Here is a 15,072-nt window from a genome sequence, read left to right as displayed (position 1 = left end):
CTCCAACTTTAATGCCCTTCCAGCACTTATGCTTTTTAGCACTGGTGACATACGCAAGCCCAAGAGGCTTGCAAAGACGGTGCGATCGGAAGTCGCTTGGGACACAAGCGGCAGGTCATGTTTGTAAACAGCAAGAGTGTCTATACCAAATGATTGACGAAAGGAAAAGTATATGTACTCCACCAAAACTTTTTTTATAAATGAAAAACTTCGTATACGCTGCCGTTGCCACGGCAGCTTATGCAACTACCATCTTTACCGACAAAACGCATGCGGGGCGCGCTACGAGCTTATCATCTATCACGTGGTTTGGACACTTGTTTTGTGGTTTTCTTATAGCGAGTTCGTTTCACACGCACTGGCACCGTTCGAATTCTCTCCCAGAATGCATCGCACTCTCAGAGTGTTGCACGGAAAACTGGACTCAAACGAACTCGCCAAATGCACCGAGTGCAGAATAGTGCAGAAGACTGATTCTGCCGCCATCTATGTTGTAGAAAAGGTACCGACTTTAAACCGAAACTAGCGCCTTTCTGATCGGAGTGATGCGTGGGAATGCGAGAATGCAGTCGCTACCAACGTTTATCTAGAAACGTTGGTCGCTGCAACCTGTAGTTTATAGTTGCGATGACTTCAAGCAGCTCGGCTGCCGTAGAGATAGTTACAGACGGCGTAAATTTCCGCAACCAGCTGTCTACAAAGCAGCTATTTGCGATATTTCAATTCTTATAACCGTTTACACTGAAGAAAACTGATGACGCTGTCCGAGCACAAGCATGATCCGTTTGAACATGGTATTATGCGTGAACCGCTGAAAGGGTGCGGCTTAAAACTAGCCTGTTGGAATATCCAGCAAAACTGGGACTTTCTATTTGGATCGTCATTATAGGTGGATCAGATATTAGCCTTGGTGAGGGCGTCGAGAACGAGAACATTCTCGAACAAAATACGATGGGGCAAGTTAGCTGACGTAGGTAAATGTTAAACATGATGATGTTGCCCAATCCTCGGGTAAAGTTACAATCTTTAGCTTTCTCTGATGCTTATTGAGCAGTCGGAAGTTTCTGCTGGGGGAGCTTTGTCGACAAATGTTAAATTTTTCCCCCGCACACGGATGGTGATAGATATCTCGGGGGCCGCTGTTACGTTTGTTCTGAGCATTCCTTTACACACTGGTATATTTCAGCGTTTGTACGGCAACAGAGGGATTTAAAACCTGCAAATAAATCACGGGTTGTCAATTGCTTTCTTCGGGAAATAGCAGACGCTCACAATTCCAGCTCGCGTTTGATTTCGTGGCCCGCGGGACGCGATTTCTATCAGAAAATCTACTTTTTTCCGTTCGGTTCCGCGACACATCGTAGCAGACGAACCCTCGTCGTCTGCTCCCGCTCCTCGCCGGCCCCGCCGGAGCGAGGCATGACGGGATTGCATTTTGGCGCACTCCCGATTTTCTCGGTGCAGCGAGTGCATGCACGCGTGGGGTGTCAGCGCTGAAACGAACTCGGAGAGTGCAACCACTCGTGGAGTGCCGGCCGAAACGAACCCGTTCCACGCTGCGAGTGGGCACGCGTGGGCACGAGTGCCGTGAAACGAACTCGCTATTATTGAGACAAGTGTCAAAACCACAAGGTAAAAGATAAAGCGCGCGAACGGTGATAAGGCACGCGCGATGGTTTTCTGTCTATGAACCCGAAAAGACCCGATATACGAATCATATACGGCTTCGCTCTAATACAAACTCGATCATCCGGGTCGCTTGTTTCAAAGACCGCAAACGGCCTGCAAGTTCGTCCGCTCTTTGCGCATCTCGTGCGTTTGTTAACCCCCCCCCCCCCCAAGCGCGTCACGTGCTTTTGTTCCCCCCCCCCCCCCCCCCGACCTCAACCAATGACGGCGTGCGCTTGGCTGCCTCGTCATCGTGCGCTCCATGGGCGTTCTCTATGTTGTCCTCGGATTGGCGTGCTCCTCCTTGTATTCCGATGTGCAAAAGACGCATTTCGGAACATTTGCTCGCCTTATAGCGCTCGCGCATTTTCATCGTTGAATCACCGTTCTTGCAACGATTCTCTTGCTGATCGCATTTCGATGTAGTATGTGTATTTGGTAGATCATACTATTTCTGGATAGAGTCGTTAACTCGCGCTCCTAAAACGTTCACGAAGAACGTTTCAGAAATATTTTATACGCCAGAAACTGTTACCAGTGCATTTGAATTTGCAGTGCGAGCTGCAAGCCCGAACCTTTGCGCCGGTAGAGCTTGCAGTGCAAGCTGCAAGCTCTACCGGCGCAAAAGTTTCGAGCTCTGGGTATTGTGTGTGCCACATGAGCGCTGGCGGAGTGAAAGCAGAAAGGCCGCGCTCGTAACTTTCGCTGCAACCTTGAGGCAGTGTTTGCTTACTCGGTTTAGACGGGCAATTGACGTCTTGTTTTAGACCCAGACACAAACACGCTTTATGTAAACCCCAGTCGGTTAGTCACACCCCCGTGTCCACACCTCCGTCGCAAAAAGCTGCTCGTGCTATCAGATCCGTTGCCTTGCTTTAACCTTGATATATCTAAAAAATAAAAAAAATAAAAAAAAATGAAAAGGTTTTGTTAGTTGCTTGCTACAATGCTTTTTTGTTTTTTTCCACTGGAGAATACCCGGGGGCGCAACGCGGGTGCGCCCATTTGTTGTCATAATTCGTCGCGAGGAGAGGACCGAGTGCTGTTCACGAAATCGGGGAGTGTTTCCGCGAATTCCGCGACTCCTGGGACCGGCTCAGGCCACACTACGCGATTCGCATTCGCCATGTCATACTGTCCGCGAATTGAGCTCGTTTGTTAGGCGAGCCTTGCCACCCTTTGGGACTGGAAGATTGAACGCGTATCTACCATCGCGCTATGCTATATATATATATATATATATATATATATATAGAAGACGAAAAGAACCCTTGGTGAAAACAGCAACAACAGACGATTTAATCTTGACGTTTCGGCCGGAGTCCGGCCGAAACGTCAAGATTAAATCGTCCGTTGTTGCTGTTTTCACCAAATGGTTCTTTTCGTCTTCTGTACCCACGCCTTCGGCCCCTCCGCCACCATGCCCGTTATATATATATATATATATATATATATATATATATATATATATATATATATATATATATATATATATATATATATATATATATATATATATATATATATATATATATTTCTTTCTATCACACGGATGCGCACACCACGTCCGAGACTAAATCAACATTGTGTCAAGCGTATGCGGTTTGTTACAATAAGTGGGGGTTGGGTAGCCAACCCTCACAGACAGCCCAAACGCATCCTTTAACCGTGGTATGTACACTTCAATAGTTTACTGACGGTATCCTTTACAGCCAATGAGAGCGTTGCATTAACCGATACGAACTCCAATGAACAAATCACCAAGCAAGAAATGTGAACATTATAAGCCACGCTCTGCTGTTCTTAAGTTGCCAGTGACTATACAACTGCTCCTTTTGTACTATTATTAAAAATTAAGCAGTAATTGATATAGCCTTTGAGAAAATGGGATTTATAAAGGCCTCGGAACAAAATTCTCATTTTCTTGCTTCTATTGGAGTCCTTACTTAGCAAGCTTACGTAAAAAAAAATAAAAAAAAAAATAAATAAATAAATAAATAAAATAAAAAGAAATTTTTGCATTTCTCAGAAGAGGATTCATGGTCCCCTTGAGGTCCTTAGCGGGCCACTGAAATCTGAGTTAATTAATTGAAATCTCAGTTAATTAACTCCCAGACAGATTGCGAGCGATTGTGCTGCAGTATTCTATATCTACGAAATGAAAACCTGTAGGTGCCGGCATTCCTTCCTTGGATCCCTCGAGGCACCTTCACTTTCGTTGCAGGGTCCAAAGGGACACCGAACCGAAATTCGCAAAATAAGACCGCATAAGCGTTGAGCGGGACGCTACGAACTCCAAAACATCACTCATCCATCAATATCACAAACGGATGGCCTTACTTCTGGAAAAGAAGGGCGCGATCAAGCGAGGGCTATGACGTCATCGTCCTGGAAAATTTGAGAATGAGGGAAGCGGCCTCGCTTCTCCCTCCTCGCTTCGGTTCACCAGCTTGACGGGACCTAGCGAGGAGGGGATGGAATGAGAATCGTGACGTGAATTATCTCGTGGGCCCAACACCACCTAGACAGAAGGCCTCCGCATGGTCTCCTCTCCCTCTATGAAATGTCATCAGAGTCGGTTCACGCTGATTCGCCTATTGGGCCCGAGCCCGACCTTCAACGCGCTGATTTTTCACGAGCCCCAGCCGAACACTGACACAGCACTCGCGCCCAATCCCACGCCTTGATCGATCTGACTGTGATGACGCGTGCGGAGGCCTTCTGTCTAGGTGGAGTTGTTCGGCCTTGCCGTCCGTGTTCAATCGCGCTGTTCTTTACCCAAAAATACGGCGATCCGTTAGAATTAATCAAACTCCATCAAACTTGAGGGTTTTACGTCCAAAACCAACGAAGGGCATCTGGCACGCCCCAGCGGTGAACTGGGGACTAAGTTCGACCACCTGGGGATCTTCTGTCGTGCAACCGAAAGCTCAGTTACACGACGTCCTCTCCGCAATTAGCCTCCGTCATATTGCGGGCACCTCGGTCGGGATTCGAACCCGCCACCTGGGATTCGCAGGCCGCCGCTTTGCCTCGGAGCCACCGAGGCGGCGCGATCCATTAGAAATATCGCTGTATGAGTGATGTTTTTGAGTTTTGCAGTGCTTGGTGGCGACAACGTGTGACAATCTCGCACAGTAGTAATATCTGAGGACTATACGCTCTATTACCTATTGGGCAGGAGGTCGAACTATAGACTCTTTACACACGCGCCAAATTACAGCCGCCATTGCTGACCTTCTCTTGTCTTACCGAGATGCCGAGCAACTTAAACGGTAGTTGACAATCTTCTACAAATGCCGATGCTTTAGAAAAAAGACTCAGTTCAATCTAATATGGCAATAACCTGGCCTGCTATGGTAATAGTGAAGTGAAATAAACGGAATAAGAGGAAGCAAAAACTGAAGGTCAGTTATGGCGGCGTCCATGCACAGCTGCTGCAAAGCGTCTATGTGGGGCGCTTTATCTAGCTTGTTGTGCACATAGCCCGGTGTTTACCAACACAGCATAACAAAGAAATGGAACCTCGCCAAGCACGGTCTGGGCACGAGCGCTTCGCTCTGACCAGTGCTTTGGTCGCACGAGGAGCGCCTTTCGAATCGTCATCTTCCATTACTCAGATCGAAAACAAACAAGAATATATGGTTTGTTGTCCCCACAGCTGAAGCGTACCGCTAGAGGCGTGACTGTTCGATCTCCTCCCCAATTCATAGCTTGCCCGTAACGTCATTCACGGCCATGCCGGTATATTGATGTGCCAGGAGCGTTGGGTTCATTTTATTAGTTTCCGCTGCCGTTACTTACCGCAGAAGTAGGAGATCGAGGTAACCAGTAAATAGAAATAACAGTCAGAACCCAGAAATGGCCATATTTGAGCGCCTTATTTACAGCGCATCCGGGGGGAGGGGGGGGGGGGGGATGAGGGGAGTTGTATAGTTCATAGAGTTATTACAATAAACGCTAGAGGCTCAGCTGGTGCTAGTGTGCTGTTGCATTTTGAAGCAGACAGCAAGCAGTCAGAAATTGACTTCCGGTAGTGCATTTCTATGGGAAAAAGCGCGTGCATTTTCTCTCTGCGCTCGATTATAAGAGCAAATATCACGAATAATTTGTACGTATTAGGCACATTGTAACATTTCTCAGTCACGCAGACGAAATAATTGGTCAGTTACAGCATTTTTATTTGAAATTCGTGGCATGAAAAACGGTGTTAAAACCGCTTCGTACGTGTATTTATGTGCACTGTCGGACACTGTTAGCGCGAACACGGCGTCGACGCTTTCCAGCATGGGGGATATACGTGCCAAACGAACGAAGGACACGCGGAAAACCAAGAGAAAGCAAGAACTACGCAGTAACACTGGATAAGTAACTTCTTTTGCACGCAGGCGATCAAAATAAATTGAAAGCCACGTAATATAGTCAGATTTGCAATAAATAAGTACTGCTTTATTCTTTCTGCTCATGAATATGTGCGAAGATGCTTGTTCTGGGTTGAAATCATCACCCGCACGCTCCAAATCTTCGTAAATCGGGAGAGCCAGAGAGCAGGTGCCCAAAATAAAAACTGCCCGACGTAGGAAATAATAAAAGACACACCTTTCGTAGCTCACGTGCTTTATTTTTTGCGTGCGAATGTTTCTTTAACCGATCGTTAAGGTGCACGACGGAGTCATTTTCATCCAATGACAGGCCGGGCATATCAGCAGTATATACGCACCACCGAAATGCTAGCGAACCTTGAACACACTCTACATTCCTTTCGATCGTTAGTTTGCTTAGAATCATCGCTCGTTTTCACACACCTTCCTTGAAACAGAGGTTTCGGCCTGAAATAAAGCGAAGTTTAACATCGTTCAGTGGTAAAGAAAAATGCTGTAACTAAAGCAATTACACTTTCGCAATGGCAATAAAGGTGCATTTTATCCGGTACAACCGAAATGACAAAAGTTATTCATGTTATTTTCCGGCGAAGAGATATAATTCACGCGCGTTTTCCCATAGGAATACACAGGGAGGCTGGAAATGTAGACTGCATGCTGTCTACTTCAATTTGCAACCGGAAGTCCCGTAGACACTAGCGCCAGCTGAGCCTCTAGCGTTTATTGTAATAACTCTATGGTATAGTTGGTCTGGCAGAGGTCCTCGCATCCTCAGATTAAGCTCTTACCTAACGTCTGCAAAGAACGTCAATCTCGATGGTGTGGAATGCACGTTGCAGAAGAACTGAGGAAGTTTACATATACAATGTAGTAGACCCGCTAGCGTTCTCCACCAAGTCATATTCAGGACTAAGTAGCTCCGCTAGAGGGCCATACTGCCGCGAACTGGCGCATGCTTCTTAGAGGCCAATGCCGTGGCGGCATTCCAACAGAGCTTCACGAACCGCCGCCAGGGGCAATCTTGAAATTTGCTGATTCGTTTTAAAATTAGTTTTCTTGACTTTTCTGCCGGTAGCCCAGAAACAATAGTTTGGACTAGTGTTTCTAGGCTGCCGCCACAACCTAGACTATATTTAAAAAAAGAAATAAGAGCAACCTTTTTTTTCCATACCCCTTAAGTTCAGACGCTGCAGATTCTACAAGCGCGAGTATAGGACCCTGAACAGTGCGTGCACTACGTGAGCGCGCGTGCTTGGCAGGAACTCTGAAAGCCCGAAGCTCGCTGTTGTAGCTTCTGCTATACGCTCACAGATAAAGTGAAAAGGAGTACATAGTATGTGCTGTGGCTCCGGAAATTAGAAGAGTTCGGTGATCAGCACAATACTCCGTTAACCCTTAAGCTCAGATTGCAGCCAAAGCTACAAGCACGAGCTAATCCGTGTTTCTAGCTTTGAGACGTGCATTATAGCGCGAGTGCTCGCGCTGAGGAAGAACTTTTCGAACCAGCGACCTCGTGCTCTCGTGCTTGTGGCATTGGCTGCAGTCTCAGCTTAAGGGTGAACGAACAGAGTATAATTGCCCACGAGCGCAAACCCGACTATTAGCAAGTGGATTGGTTGTTACCGAGAGCGTCCTACTAGTGACGCAGCAGTGCTCGAGTTCAATCCTTAAGCTGCATTCGGTCGTAACTCGTCCGCCGCACTGTTTGAAAGCGAAATGAATTTAAAGAAAAATGCGGGGGAAAAATTCTTTTCGTATAACATAAAAATATAAATAGTTCGCTTTATGTTCGAAATTTCGCAGCTGAATGAAAAGCACGTTTCTGACTTGGTACATGCATTCTCATGTGCTAGTTACCTTTGCCCCCTGAGCGATATGGAGTTGATGAGCTTCGAACTAAAATGTTGTTTCGTGGTCCCTTTAATGCGCGCTGCTTTAGAGCGGCCAGTAGAGTAGCTATCGTCTGCTGCAGCTTAAGAATAGCAGGTCAGACTCCTCCCGCGTAGCCCTCCACTTTTTCCATTTTAGCAGAGCGAGCGCTGGAGAAGAGGATGCGAGTGGAGAGGAGGAATCCACCAATCATGGGTGAGTGGAGAGCTTTGTGGGAGGGGCTTGTCCTGCTGTTCGCCACCTGCAACACACTTTAAAACCTTCGATGATATCTATCGAAAAAAATTAATGGCAGAGAAACAACGACACGCGTGCAAGATCTTTTTTTTTTTTTTTCAGTGAGGTTTTTTTTTTCTGATTTTGCATTTTTTAACCAGTCAAGAGACTATAATATTGATATGCCTATTATATATGCTGACAACTTCACTGTGCGCCGGTGCGCCTCTTCATCTTTCCAAATCCACTACCCAAGACAGCATAATTGAGGATTATTTACATCCCCAGTCTTTGGCGGCATGAAGTTGTTGCGAAAGCATTTCTCGACTGAATATTTAAACATCGATTAATTCAAATTACATTCGGACACGAAGAATAAAAAAAGAAAGACAAGGAAAAAAAAAGTGAGGCGATATAAAACGATAAAGACACCTTCGCAGGTTTATGAAGGAAGAAAAAAAATAGATAAAGAAACGAAGGAAACCTTACGTGGCAGAGAAGCTCATTAGTTGCACGGTTGACTGTGTTTAACGCCGTGCATTTTTATGTCGTTAAACTCTTCCTTTTGAGTTTCTTAAAACCTTCCTCTGTAGTCTTCAATTAACTTTAATTTTTTTTTAGAGAGAGCTTACGTGTCTGCGAGCACGTGTATATTGGAACCGATTTACTTTGGAGCCTGTGGGAGTGCTCGTTTAAGTGAGCAGACGAGCCCGCTTTTAAGTTTAGTGATCAGCTCACGACGGAACATCGCGGGCCCTTCAGATTTCGCTTCGGCTTTAATGTTTGATTAGGAACAAAACACGAAGGGGAGAAAAAAAAAAGAAAGACGGTTCACGTCGCAGCTTGTGTCGCTTATAAAAAGCAAACTAAGCACAACGAATCTATAAGACAGAGAAGAAATCTTAATGAAGATGAGAGAAGAAAAGCGAGATTATTTTTTGTTTGTTCACTTTCGGCGCTTCGAGCATATTGTGCGTGGATTTAGGTACCCAATAGGGGATAGTTTTACTTAGTGAAAGCTGCCGTCGCACCGAGGATGTTGCCAAGAAAGGCCGCTGCTTTTATCTCTGTAACTACCTTAGGTTTCGCTCACTTTAAAGTCCAGCCGATTGCTCCAGATTAGCGAGACTAAAGGGAACGTCGTCTTGAAGCAGTTCAATATTTAACTAGGCGTTTTTCCAAGACACTGTACCATCGAAGGGTTAATGCGGCGTATGTCACATTGAAGCAATAGATAAGTCTCTAAACGGTGTGGCACAGAAGCACAGAAAGAAATTACGACGGCAGAAACTTGGACTCTCATTTTAGACTACTCTAACAGTGACTCTTGAATTAAAATAAACGATTACGCCAGCGTCACAAAGGTTGATATGTAGTGAACTGTGCGTGTGATTAAACTAACGATGAACTGTCACTCGTCAGATCTTCATGATATTGTTGAACCTGAAGGCACCTTTTTTTTTTTTATAATGCTTCACTATCGCTTTTGGAAGGAGTTCAAGGCGCAGATGTTAATGGCTCGAAGTAATTTAATGTTTTCATTGGATATCAAATACACTCATACTGGCTGATAGAGATCATCTGCCATTTGTGTTTTGTTTCTATCCGGGTAGCGTATTTAATGTGCAGTTCAAATGGGAACAAGATAATAAACACGCAGAAAAATTGGATTTAACATATCTCGACCATATATGCATGCTGGTGGCTGGACAAATACGGAGTATGGTTTCGTTTAAAGTCTGTATCACTGACAGCTGTCAAGCCTGAGCGCCTAGTAGGCGCTGCGATTGTAACAACTGTCTGGCGGGTTTCACCTTTTGAGTTTTTGTTTCTTCAAAGAGAAACGTTGAAGTAGTTAACGCAAATCAACGTTTCTTTATTTACCAAGCAGTCATAACCAAAAACTAAAGTGAAAATTTTTCTTTGTTCGAGGCAAGCAAAACAAATTCACTGCGTTGTAGCACCACATTTTAGTTCACTAAATAGTTGTTAGTTTGGTGTTTCCATTCTAGCTTTTGGCAAGTGACAATAACTTACACGATTGTAATAGTTACTCCAAAAATATACTTAAGATTGAGCAAGAACTATAGATACTCTTGCAAAATTCTACTGAAGATTCATATTTACACTTATAAACTCCCAGACAAGGGAACAAGCGACGGAAAAGAAAAAAGGGGACAACACAACGACTTCGTTGTGCTGTCCCCTTTCTTCCTTTTCCATTGTCTGGGTGTTTAAAGGTATCAGTATGTTCGTTCTCCAGCTAGCCTGCGCCATTACTCTTAGTTCAGAGCATTCATATCTGCGTGCTCTTTTTTTAAAAATATGTCTACAAACAGGAAATTGCCTAACGAGTGGTGCCGCCCCCCCCCCCCCACGGACATACACACTCACACGCGCGCGCGCACAAACACACACACACGCACGCACGGATAAGACAATCATGAGAAAACCAAAGCGCGCAGTTAGAACTCAAACTTGTTTGCAAATAAAATTGCCGCGTGACAGTGTTTGCCATATGTTGAAACACTATTGCAACTTAATTAGCGGTAAAATGTAAGTACGACATATCGAATGCATAGCACAAAAATGAAAAACAACTTGACCTCTGGATGCAAAAATGGTGGGTTTGCAGAACCATTTCCTGTACCTTGTGTACCTTATCACTCAAGTATTTTATATCAAAAACGAAACGCTGATTCAGATGTTTTAACGACCGTTCGTGGCCAGACATATTTCCTGTGAGCCTCATTTTCACGCTTTGCATCTTTGGATTAATGCAGAGACGTAATTAATGCTCCTTTGCATTAATTGCATTATTTTCAGTGACGGTCAGCTAAAGCTAAATAGAACTAAGCGCTATTTTCTGGCGACTCAGGGCGAAAAAGCACGTGCGTCTGTAACCATAGTCCTCGATGTCTCACCCGTGGGAAACAGGCAGACGGACGTGACAGATTCCACCATGTCTGTGCCAGCGAAATCAGCTCCATAATGTGTCGTTCCTGCTCTAGTAGTCGGCTCAAGTGCCGGACAGAATGGCAGGGAAACTGTTCCATCTGGGACGTCCACTCAGGTGTGCCTAGATTCGAAACTAACGAACGTAGATACGAGAGCAGAGCGCAGTAACATCACTTGCAGAATCTGTATGGCTATGCATCCTGATTGCGATGCTTTTTTGGTAACTTTTTTAGACTTTTTTGTGTTAATTATTGGATTCTTTTAGTTTGCAATTTATTGTGATTCGGCACTTTCTTTTTTATGTTTAGTTTTAGTCTTCCGTAAAGAAAGAAGGAAAAAAATGTCATTTTTGGGTCATGACAAAAACAGACAGAATCAATATGTGCAACTATTAGGCTCACAAAAATGGTTACTGATGCATTGCAATGTTCTGCTCTATTTTAGAATTCATTGTAGCCATAAAGAAGTACTAGAGAAAAATGAAAAGCGTGTATAGCAGTACAAAACGACAATAGCATCGAGGACAAGATCGAAAACAGAAGGGACATCGCAGATTTCAACTGAAATCCAGGGCGGCGTTGATTCGAAGAAATCTCCATTGACGGCGAAGCATCGGGAGGGTCTGATCCTCTTTTCGACAGGCTTCCCGTTTTTGCGTGTGCTTTAGATCACGCTTCTGAAGTGAGGCATTGAGGCGACATGGAGCGCGCTGCCGCGCCCACTAACGAGACACACTTTTCGCTCTGTTCCCTCCCAGAGATAACCAACGGTCCTCGAGTGACAAGTGTGAGAGACGAGCGGTCTGGCAGCAGCCACTTGGGTGCTGCCGGTCGTCTCGCCGTCGCTCCGATCGAGCCCCGGCGTTCGGGCTCGACACAGAGCGGCAGCAACAAGGTCCCCCCCACAGCAGCGAGCGTCGGCTTCCCCCTCCGGCGGGGCAGCGGGCTGGCTTGGCTGTCCATTCACTGTCACCCTCCCCAAACAAGGGGTCCCACTTCACTTTTTAGCTGTCAATACATCGGAGACCACTCCTAGACGTTGTGTGCCCTGCTCTTGGGACCTCCGGGAACGCGGCTCCCATTCAGTTCACCCGTCGAATGTCCTTTTTTGTGTTGCGACGGGGCCCGAGTATTTTGGCAGGTGCGCTCGCTCCTCGCGGCCCCCGAGGCTTCGAGACGCGAGGCGTGCCGCCGTCGCGTTTGAGGCGCGGGAAACGGATTCGGTGTTCGGGATGTCGGAAACCTCCCTTCGTGGAATGACGGAAGGGTGATGTGGGCTTCCACTTTGTCGCGGCTAAACGATCGGAAAGTGGAATTTGCGGTATGGGAATCTGACGAGTCGATGTGCGCGTTCGTCGTGACCCCTTTGCCGTGTTGCGTTTTTTTTTTTTTTCGTAGAGTAACATCACGCAATCGACAAAAAGAGTTGTCCGGAAAGCCCCCCAAAAAATATATATATAAATAACCTGAAAAAAAAAAAAAAAGACGGAATACAAAATTCAGAACGTGTAGATTCAAAATGAAGTTTCGCGGTTCTTTCTAAGACCAATACTGTAGATTTGGCGTTACGTTTCCCCGGGTTATCTCACGCACGGGTCAGTATTAAAAAAAAATTGAATTATGAAAAGGCCGAAGATCAAAACACCGAACGTTAAAACGTAGAAATATAAAGCTGTCGCAAAATCACATCGCCGCAAACTCAATATAGAAAAAAAAATCTCTGATATATGAAAAGATTTCCTTAGCCGAAGTCGGTACGGTATTACTAATATGGGCCAGCTATGTGACTGTGAAAACCTGCATTATTGGCGAAGTGCGCGATCAAAAGCGTCGCTCTGGTAGGCCTTCCACGATCGGCCGAACGCTGACTATGACGTCAGCAAAGGATTTCTTATCGACGGAAATATGAGGAATGTAAGAACCTTAATCTCGATAGTGTTGGCAGTGTTGCTTTGAGAGCGGAATGATTTCGAGCTTCCGCCACGCTAATTACGACATCATCGAACTTGTTGTTCGGGAGGTAGTGACGTCACGAGAGGACTATAGGGGAGGGCGCCACCAGAACATCTCGCGGCTAATAGGCTTCGTGCAACGTATTTGTTGTGCCCAAAGAAATGTGTAGTATTGGTGTACTCTAGCAAATGTCACTCGACTGTATTCTCAACAACAACGACACGCTATGAGAACTATGACCTCGTCGGTCGTTTGACGTCACAGCCCTTTCCAGTGTCACAAGCTTTTCAAGAACGTTCTACAAAGAACGTTCTTAAGGATGAATGGATGAAACGCTAGAACTAAGAAATGAGGTAAGTCATCTTCACATGCATTTTAAAATATGACGTATTTTAGCGTTATATCTCGACATTTGCTCTCTTCGGTGCGACGTTTTGACTAATTGACTTCTTTTTTTTTTGTCATTTTGATTTACGGTCTTTTGAGTTTTTGGCGTTTTGAGTTTTTCTTTTTTTAATTTCTTGTTGAATTTTGGTGCTCCGATCACTTGATGGAGAGATGGGCCAGTTGGCACATCGCAGGAGCAAAAGCGCCAGGAAACATGGACTGTTTGTCTCCTTTCTTGTCCTTGTTCTTTGGCGCTTTCAGAAGTTACTGTAATAGTTCGACATTCAGAATTGCAGCGTTTTAAATGCCTCTTCTCGCGAACATGGGACGTTTTCAACACAAAGTGAGAGAAAGTTAAGCTGCGAGAATGACGGACAGTATATTTGAATAGTATAAAGTGAAAAATTGCAAAATAATTTTTGGATCAATTCGATCTATTTTTACATCAAGCGTAGAAAAATAATTTTGTACTTATACAGCACTAAGGCTCATTTGATAAAGCGCGAATTCTTTCTTTGGCGAAAAATTCTTTGGTGGCATGACTTTCAGAGGACAAAGACATGAGAGGCGCTTGCCAAGAGAGGCTATTAAATTGTCACCAACTGCAATACCTGTTGGGTGGATGTCCACGTAAATGCATGAGTAACGACGTTAAAATTATCACCTTTGGTGCCTTGTCAGCTGAATCTTTATGAGGAACACCCCAGTGACTATGGATTCATAAAAATGGAATCTGGCGACCAACCTGCAGTGCAGACTAACGATAATAATCGAGAGCAGTGATATAATGCAGGCGAGCTGGTAATTAATCGACATCTTGTAAACCCTCCTTTTTTTCTGAAAGTCTATTTATTGGTATGCTCATATCAATAAAATTCAGCTGCGTTTGAGATTTTGTTGTGTTCGTCCGTTTTTTTTATCGTTCCCCATCTCAGGGTTTACAAGATGTCGATAATAATCCCCGGAGATGGGGAACAAGGGGTACAAAGGACAAACACAAATCTCCAAACATAGCTATAGTTGACTGGTGCGCGAACGAAAAAGACTGGTGGCAGCTGTTAAAAACCGTTTGCTCTACCGACGTCTAACTCCTGGTTAGCTCAGTTGGTAGAGTGCTCCACTAAAAATGCAGAGGTCCTTGGTTCAATACCAGGACCAGGCGGATTTTTTTCGGTCGCGCACCAGTCAGCTATAGCTGTTTCTGGAGATTTGTTTGTCCTTTCCGCTTCTCCAGGAATTGTTATCATTATTCTTGTCCAGCTCGCTTGCACCTCTGCATAATTGCATATCATCATAACCTTAAAATGGAGGCCGTTCACTGCTGTTGGTGTCTGACTGGTGGCAGCTGTTACAACCAGTTTGCTCTACTGACGTTCGAGTCCTGGTTAGCTCAGTTGGTAGAGCGGTCGACTGGAAATGGAGGGGTCACTGGTTTGATATCAAGACCAGTGGAATTTTTTCGGTCGCGCACCGGTCACCTAGCTGTGTTTGGAAATTTGTGTTTGCCCGTTGTCCCCTTTGTTTCCCTTTTCATAAGGATTATTATCCTTATTCTTGTCCGTCTCGCTTGCACCTGTGTATAATTGCCTATCATCATTCCAGTGCAGGTTCAGAAAAAG

At 45.1% G+C, this 15,072-nt stretch overlaps 1 non-coding gene across 1 annotated transcript; it reads left to right on the top strand.

Annotated features, from left to right (window-relative positions):
* Nucleotides 1-14,542: 14,542 nt before the first annotated feature.
* Nucleotides 14,543-14,615, top strand: Trnaf-aaa. Its single transcript has one exon. It is a non-coding gene; the product is annotated as a tRNA-Phe (tRNA).
* Nucleotides 14,616-15,072: the final 457 nt, after the last annotated feature.

The sequence above is a fragment of the Ixodes scapularis genome, unplaced genomic scaffold (assembly GCF_016920785.2).
Source record: "Ixodes scapularis isolate PalLabHiFi unplaced genomic scaffold, ASM1692078v2 PGA_scaffold9__187_contigs__length_104089568, whole genome shotgun sequence".
Taxonomy (NCBI): Eukaryota; Metazoa; Arthropoda; class Arachnida; order Ixodida; family Ixodidae; genus Ixodes; species Ixodes scapularis.
The sequence above is the reverse complement of the archived record's forward strand: the minus strand, read 5'-3'. Positions and strand labels throughout refer to the sequence as shown.